Source organism: Ceratotherium simum, chromosome 15 (assembly GCF_057802395.1).
Source record: "Ceratotherium simum simum isolate JZ-2026a chromosome 15, ASM5780239v1, whole genome shotgun sequence".
NCBI lineage: Eukaryota > Metazoa > Chordata > Mammalia > Perissodactyla > Rhinocerotidae > Ceratotherium > Ceratotherium simum.
The window spans coordinates 59,171,697-59,179,946 of record NC_141914.1 but is presented as its reverse complement, the minus strand read 5'-3'; positions in this window follow the sequence as shown (position 1 = coordinate 59,179,946).

Genomic DNA, 8,250 nt, shown 5'->3' with positions numbered 1-8,250 from the left:
CACCATTTGTACATACACCAGTCATCAATTCCTAAACCTTCACATGGCAGAGAATCCCCTGGCTCAAACTGAAACTGAACACAAACTCAAGTTCATTTCCCTGATAAGCAGCAAAGCAAATCACCACAACGTCCAGATTGTAGCAATGAAAGAGGTTTATTATGGAAAGGCAGCCAGACGAGGAGACGGGAGTGAAAAAACTCAACCCCACCTCCTTGAAAGGAAAAATGTAGGGGTATTTGTCAGGGGTTTTAGGTAGGGGAGGGGGAGCATGTGGCCTTGCTGGTTGGCACCTTCACCCTGCGTTTAGTCTTGTGAGACTGAATCTCCTTTCTTCTTGACTGTCTGGACATTGACTTCCTGAGAAACACAACTCATCATACACTAAAAGGGACAGAAACATCTGGATAGTTTTAAAAAACAATTGATTATTAGTAGCTGAGTATGCACAGCTGCAATTAGCAAAGCTTATCTCAATTTATTTTTTCTCTCTTCTAACCTACGGAAAATTTTAGCTCATTCATTCTTGGTCTCAAAAGCACACCTGTGGGCGGCCCGGTGGCGTAGTGGCTAAGTGCATGTGCTCCGCTTAGCCGGCCCAGGGTTTGCAGGTTTGGATCCCTGGCATGCACCGATACACTGCTTCTCAAGCCATGCTTTGGTGGTGTCCCATATAAAGTAGAGGAAGATGGGCATGGATGTTAGCCCAGGGCTAATCTTCCTCAGCAAAAAAGGGAAGGATTGGCAACGGATGTTACCTCAGGGCTGAACCTCTCCACAAAAAAAAAAAAAAAAAAAAAAAAAAGCACACGCATGAAGAGTGATCTAAGACAAACAGGGGGAGCAGTCTCTTTCCTAGGGTCACAGGGAGAAGACGTTAGCAACCGATGATCACAAAGAAGATGTTAACATCCTTATTTTACAGAAAACAAAATGAAAGTCATAGGGTTTTATACTTTAATTAGACCTGGTGCTCAGAGATATTATTTAATTCCTTCCATGATACCAAATCCTAGGAGAATATGATTTATGTTACATGGAGACTACTGTATCCACAACCAAGGGTACCATTCTAATTTAGTAATTCTTGGTTAGGTGCATCCCCATGTGTCCTTCAATACCTGCACAAGCCCCTGGTGGCCCACATCCTCCACGGTACTCTGTCCCCACCCTCTGCATGTACTGGCCCTCAATCATCGCGGCTCCTCCACATGGGGATTCAGGCAATATCAGTGCAACCTCCGCTCTATCCTCCGTATCCTTGACTAGGTGACTGGGCTCGTTTGGAGTCTATTTAATGGTAATGTGCAACAATTCAAAGCTTCATCTCCTGTTGGAGGGTTCAATAACTCTCATCATGTAAAGATAGCACAAAAAGTCCCTTGTACAGGAATGAAGCAAGAGTGCATACATGGTAATGCCACTGTTGTGTCCCACATTCCCCACAGGACAGGAAGGCTCAGACATATGGCGTAAAGGAAATTTAGTTGAGTCTTTCAGATGTTGTAGCGAGATGGTAGCTGGAGTTCTGTCCTAGTAATTACCATCAACAAGAACATCCCTTCATGTCATAATTTATATAGAGAGAAACAACTTTCAACTGTAAATACCACCAAAAACATTACTAATGAAATGTACTGCATGGACAAATAATGATAATGTGTCATGAACAAGGTTAGGATTACAACCCTTTGAGCCTGAGGTCTGGAGGGGAGAAAAAATTATCTGATAAATAGATTGAGGGCCTGCACCTGGAATTACATATATTTGCTTATTTCATCCCCAAATAACACTACTGTTTATGAGTTAGTTACCCATTTAACAAATGACATAAACTGGTTCAGAAAGCCTTATGAATATGACAAAATCACATGGCTACAAAATGACAGAGCTAGAATTTAAACTCAGCTCTGCCTGTCTCTGGATCTCAGATAACTAGACATGCCCCCCTTGAGGGCTTTCACCTAGACCCAGACCCAGGTTTTCCGTGGATATGTCACCTCTCAGCTCAATGACCAGAGACCTCTCCGTCTTCCCACAACCCTTCTCCTTTCACCCTGTTCACAACGTTACTCCCCTTGCCCAGGTCCTCTTACTGCGGGAACCTCCAGTATACTGACCTCCTTCCCAAACATCAACTTCCACTTTTCCTCAGTTTCACTGACCCCGTTTAACCCCTACCTACTCAATCCAACATATATGTACCAAAACACATAGATCTCATGACCCTCGACCTTTCACCACATCTTTGGATCAAGACCCCAATCCCAGGTGACTCCAGAATCTCTCTTTCCCATGGCTGCATCTGTCTCAGCACAGGATTAGGATACTGACCTGGTCTAATTACAGGGCCACAAATCTCCCAGTGGCTTTTTATAAATATCTCCTATCCTACTATAACTTGATAATTAAGTCATTCTTCCATGATGCATAAATGTTCAGACTTCTCCCATGCCTTATGAGTCTCACAAATGCTCACCTTTCTCTTCAGCTTCTACAAATGGGACCACCTCTTACTACACAGATGAATAGATAAGTTGAAGTCATATTTCAGCTTGCTGCTGTGAAATCCACAAATATCCCTGAATTTCTATCCACCGGTGACCCCTCACCTCATAAAATTGGAAGTTCATCTCTATCGCGGCGTAAGCTGATTTCTGCAAAGATATTCCCTCCTCTCCTGCTCTCTCAAAGACTTTTTATTACTAATTATAAACTGGATCTCTTTTACCAGCAACCTCTCCATCACTTCCCCATCCATCCCCTTAAACTCATTCAGTCTCTCAATTCGTGAAACAAAAGCCTCCTCTGAACCAATTTATCTCTAGTTTATGCCAGGGTCTTTCCTCCCCTTGATAATGAAACTGAAAGAGAAGTACACACTTTGTGACAGTCTCCTCACACCTGGCTCACCCCTTGAGTTACTATGAATGAGCTGCACTTTAATAATGATATTCCAATGAATAGATCTTTTTTCAGCTTTGTTGAGGTATAATTGACAATAAATGCATATATTTAAGGTGTACAACATGATAGTTTGATATACATATACATTGTGAAATGATTACCATAATCAAGCCAAGTAACGTTTATTATCTCACAAAGTTACCTTTTTTTTCTGGTGAGAACACTTAAAATCTACTCTCTTAGCAAATTTAAAGTATACAATACAGTTTGATTAACTGCAGTCGCCACGCTTTAGATTAGATTCCCCAGAACTTATTCATCTTATAACTCAAAGTTTGTACCCAATGACCAACTTCTCCCCCGTTCACCCAACCCCCAGCTCCTGGCAACCTCCATTCTCTTCTCAGCTTTTCTGAATTCTAATTTTTATGATTCCACATATAAGTAAGATCATACAATATTTGTCTTTCTATGCCTGGCTTATTTCACTTAGAATGATGTCCTCCAGATTCACCCATGTTGTCAAAATGGCAGGAAACCCTTCTTTTTTATGGCTGAATACTATTCTATTATAGACAGATAGAGAAATAGGGAGAGAGATAGATCACACTTTCTTTATCCATTCATTCATTGACAGACAGGTAGGTTGTTACCACATCTTGGCTACTGTGCATAATGTTGCAATGAACATGCGCATGCAGATATCTCCTAGATACTGACTTCATTTCCTTTGGATATATACCCAGAAGTAGGATTGCTGGAGCATATGGGAGATCTATTTTTAATTTTTTTAGGACTCTCCATACTCTTTTTTTTGTTTTTTTTTTTTTTTAGAGTAAGAGTTGATTTTGTTGTTGTTGAGGTAACATTGGTTTACAACGCTATATAAATTTCAGGTGTACATCATTGTATTTTGATTTCTGTGAAGAATACATCATGTTCACCACCCAAAGATAATTAAAACCATCCATCACTATATAAATGTGCCCTTTTACTCCTTTCACTCTCCCCTTCCCTTCCCCTCTGGAAATCGCCAGTCTAACCTCCATATCTATGTGTTTGGTTTTGTTGTTGTTGTTGTTGTTATCTTCCACATATGATTGAAATCACACGGTATTTGGCTTTCTCTGTCTGACTTAATTCACTTAGCCTAATACTCTCAAGGGCATTATGCCCATGATGTATTTTATAATGGCTGTACCAATTTACATTCCCAGCAACAGTGCACAAGGTTTCCCTTTTCTCCATATCCTTGCCAACACTGTTATCTCTTGTCTTTTCAATTATACCCATTCTAACTGGTGTGAATTGATAGCTCATTGTGGTTTTCATTTGCGTTTCCTTGATGATTAATGATGTTGTGCACCTTTTCATACACCTGTTGGCCATTTGTATGTCTCCTTTGGGAAAATGTCTGTTCAGGTCCTTTGTCCATGTTTTAAATCGGTTGTTTGTTTTCTGGTTGAGTTATATGAGATCCTTATATATTTTGGATGCTAATCCCTTATCTGATATACAGATTCCAATACTTTCTCCCATTCTGTAGGTTGTCTTCACAATTTGTTTATAGTTTCCTTTGATGTGCACAAGCTCATTGGCTTGAGGTAGTCCCACTTGTTTATTTTTGCTTTTCTTGCCTGGCCTATTGAGGTCATATCCAGAATATCATTGTCAAGACCAATATCAAGGGGCTTTTGGTGTCATATCCAAAAAATCTTTGCCAAGACCAATGTCAAGGAGTTTTTTCCTATGTTTTCGCTAGGAGTTTTACAGTTCCAGGGCTTATATTTAAGTTTTTAATCCATTTTGAGTTAATTTTTGTGTATGGTCTAAGACAAAGGTCCAACTTCATTCTTTTGCACGTGGAGATCCAGTTTTCCCAACACCACTTATTGAAGAGACTATCCTTTCACCATTGTGTATTCTTGGCACTGTTATGAAACATTAGTTGACCGTGTATGTGTGGCCTTAGTTATGGGCTCTCTGTTTTGTTCAACTTGTCTAAATGTGTGTTTTTATGCCAGTGCCATACTGTTTTGATTACTGTAGCTTTATAGTATAGTTTGAAATCAGGAATTGGGGTGCCTTCAGCTTTGTTTCTCTTCCTCAAGATTGCTTTGGCTATTTGGGGTGTTTTGCAGTTCCATACGAATTTTAGGATTTTGATTACTGGTTGAACCTCTTACTCACTATTGGTCTGTTTAGATTTTCTATTTCTTCGTGATTCACTCTCGGTAGGTTGTGTGTCTCTAGGAACTTCTCTGTTACTTCTAGGTTATCCAATTTGTTGGCATATAATTACTCACAGTAGTCTCTTTTGATCCTTCATATATCTGTGGTATCAGGTGTAATGTCTCCTTTATCATTTATAACATTATTTATTTGAGTCCCCTCTCTATTTTATTGTTATCTTTATTACTTTTTATCTTTTATTGTTTAACCTAGCTAAAGGTTTCTCAATTTTATCTTTTCAAAAATCAAACTCTTAGTTTCATTGATCTTTCTATTGTCTTTCTAATGTCTATTTCACTTATTTCCCCCTAATCATTATTGGTTTTCTTCTGAAAAACATTGAGAAAAACAATCCCATTAAATAACATCTAAATGGTAAAATACTTAAGAATAAATTCAACCAAGGATGTGAAAGACCTTTACAATGAAAACTACAAGACTTTGATGAAAGAAATTAAAGAAGACACAAACAAATGGAAAACCACCCTGTGTTAATGGCTTTGCAGAGTTAATATTGTTAAAATGTCCAACTACCCAAAGCAATCCACAGATTCAAAGCAATCCCTATCTAAATCAAATGGCATTTTTCACAGTTATAGAACAAACTATCTTAAAATTGGTATAGAACCACAGAAGACCCCAATCCTGAGAAAGAAGAACAAATCTGGAGGCATCACGCTTCCTTATTTCAAACTATACTACAAAGTTATGGTAATCAAAACAAGGTAATACTGGCATAAAAACAGACGCATAAACCAATGGAACAGAATCAAGAGCCCTCAACTAAACCCATGCATTTATGGTGAACTAATCTTTCACAAGGAAGCCAAGAATACTCTATGGGGAAAGGATAACCTCTTCAATAAATGGTGTTGTGACAAGTGGATAACCACATGCAAAAGAATGAAATTGGACCCCTAACTTACACCACTCTACAAAAATTAATTCAAAATGGATTAAAGACTTAAATGTATGACTTGAAACCATAAAACTCCTAAAAGAACACATAGGAGAAAAGCTCCTTGACATTGCTCATGTCAATGATTTTTTGATTTGACCACAAAAGGAGAGACAAGAAAAGCAAAAATAAACAAATGAGACTACAATAACCTAAAACCTTTCTACCCAGCAAAATAAATAATCAACAAAATGAAAAGACAACTTATAAAAAACAAACCAAAACAAATAATCTAATTAAGAAATGAATCGAGGGGCCAGCCCAGTGGCATAGTAGTTAAGTTCACACGCTCCACATTGGCAGCCTGGGGTTTGCAGGTTTGGATCCCGGGCATGGACCAACACACCATTTGTCAAGCCATGCTGTGGTGGCGTCCCATATAAAATAGAGGAAGATGGGCACGGATTTTAGCCCATTGCCAATCTTCCTCAGCAAAAAGAGGAGGAGTGGCAACAGATGTTCGCTCAGGGCTAATCTTCCTCACCAAAAAAAAAAAAAAAAGGATAGAAGGTCTGAATAGATATTTTTCCAAAGAAGATATACAAATCTCCAACAGGTACCTGAAAAGATGTTCAACATCCTTAGTCATTAGGGAAATGCAAATCAAAATGACGATGAGACATCACCTCACACCTACTAGAATGACTATAGTTGAAAAAAGAGGTGTTAGCAAGGATGTGGAAAAACGGAAATCCTTTTGTACTGCTGCAGGGACCATATATTACTACAGCCTCTGCATATTGAAAACAATATAGAGGTTGCTCCAAAAAGTTAGAAGTAGTTATCCAGTTTTCCCAGTACCATTTGTTGATGAGACTATCCTTTCCCCATTGAGTGTTCTTGGCTCCCACTTCAAATATTAGGTGACCTGATATGCAGAGCTGTTCCATTGTTTTGTAGGTCTATTTTTATGCCAGTATCATACTGTCATAATTACTATAGATTTGTAATATGGTTTGAAATCAGGAAGTGTGATGCCTCCAGATTTATTCTTTCTCAAAATTGCTTTGGCTGTTTGGGGTCTTTTGTGGTTCCATCCAATTTTAGAATTGTTTTTCTATATCTATGAAAAATGCCATTGAAATTTTGATAGGGATTGCACTGAAACTATAGATGGCTTTGGGAATATGGACATTTTAATAATATTAATTCTTCCGATCCATAAACAGAGGACATCTGTCCATTTGTTTGTATCTTTTTCAATTTCTTTCATCAAAGTCTGGTAGTTTTCATTGTACAGTTCTTTTCATTTCCTTGCTTAAATTTTTCCTAAATATTTTATTGTTTTTGATGCTATTGTGAATGGGAAAGGATAATCTCTTCAACAAATGGTGGTAGGAAAGTTGGATTACCACATGCAGAAAAATGAAATTGGACTCCTAAATTACACCACTAAGAAACTTACCTCAAAATGGATTAAAAACTTAACCATAAGACCTGATATCCTCAAACTCCTAGAAGAACACAGGGAAGAAGCTCCTTGACACTGGTCTTGGCAATTGTTTTTTGGATATGACATCAAAAGCACAAGCTACAAAAGCAAAAATCAACAACTGGAACTGCATCAAACTATAAAGCTTCTGCACAGCATAAGAAACAATCAAGAAAATGTAAAGACAACCTATGGAATGGAGAAAAATATCTGTATATTGGATAAGGAGTTAATATCCAAAATACAAAAGGAACTCATACAACTCGCCAGCAAAAAAAACAACCATAAAATAATCAGTTTAAACTATGGGCAGAGGATCTGAATAGACATTTTTCCACAGAAGACATCCAAATGGCCAAGAGGTACATAAAAAAATGCTCAGCATCACTAATCATTAGCAAAGTGCAAATCAAAACAACACTGAGATATCACCTCACACCTGTTCAAATAGCTATCATCCAGAAGACAAGAGCTGAGTGTTGGCTAGATTGTGGAGAAAAGGGAAGCCTTGTGCACTGTTGGTGAGGATGTAAATTTGTTCAACCACTATGGAAAACAGTATGGAGGCTCCTCAAAAAATTGAACTACCATATGCTCCAGTAATCCCACTTCCTGTTATATATCCAAAGGTAATGTAAACAGGATATTGAAAAGATATCTGCACTCACATGTTTACTGCAGCATTATTCACAATAGCCAAAATCTGGAAACAACCTAAGTG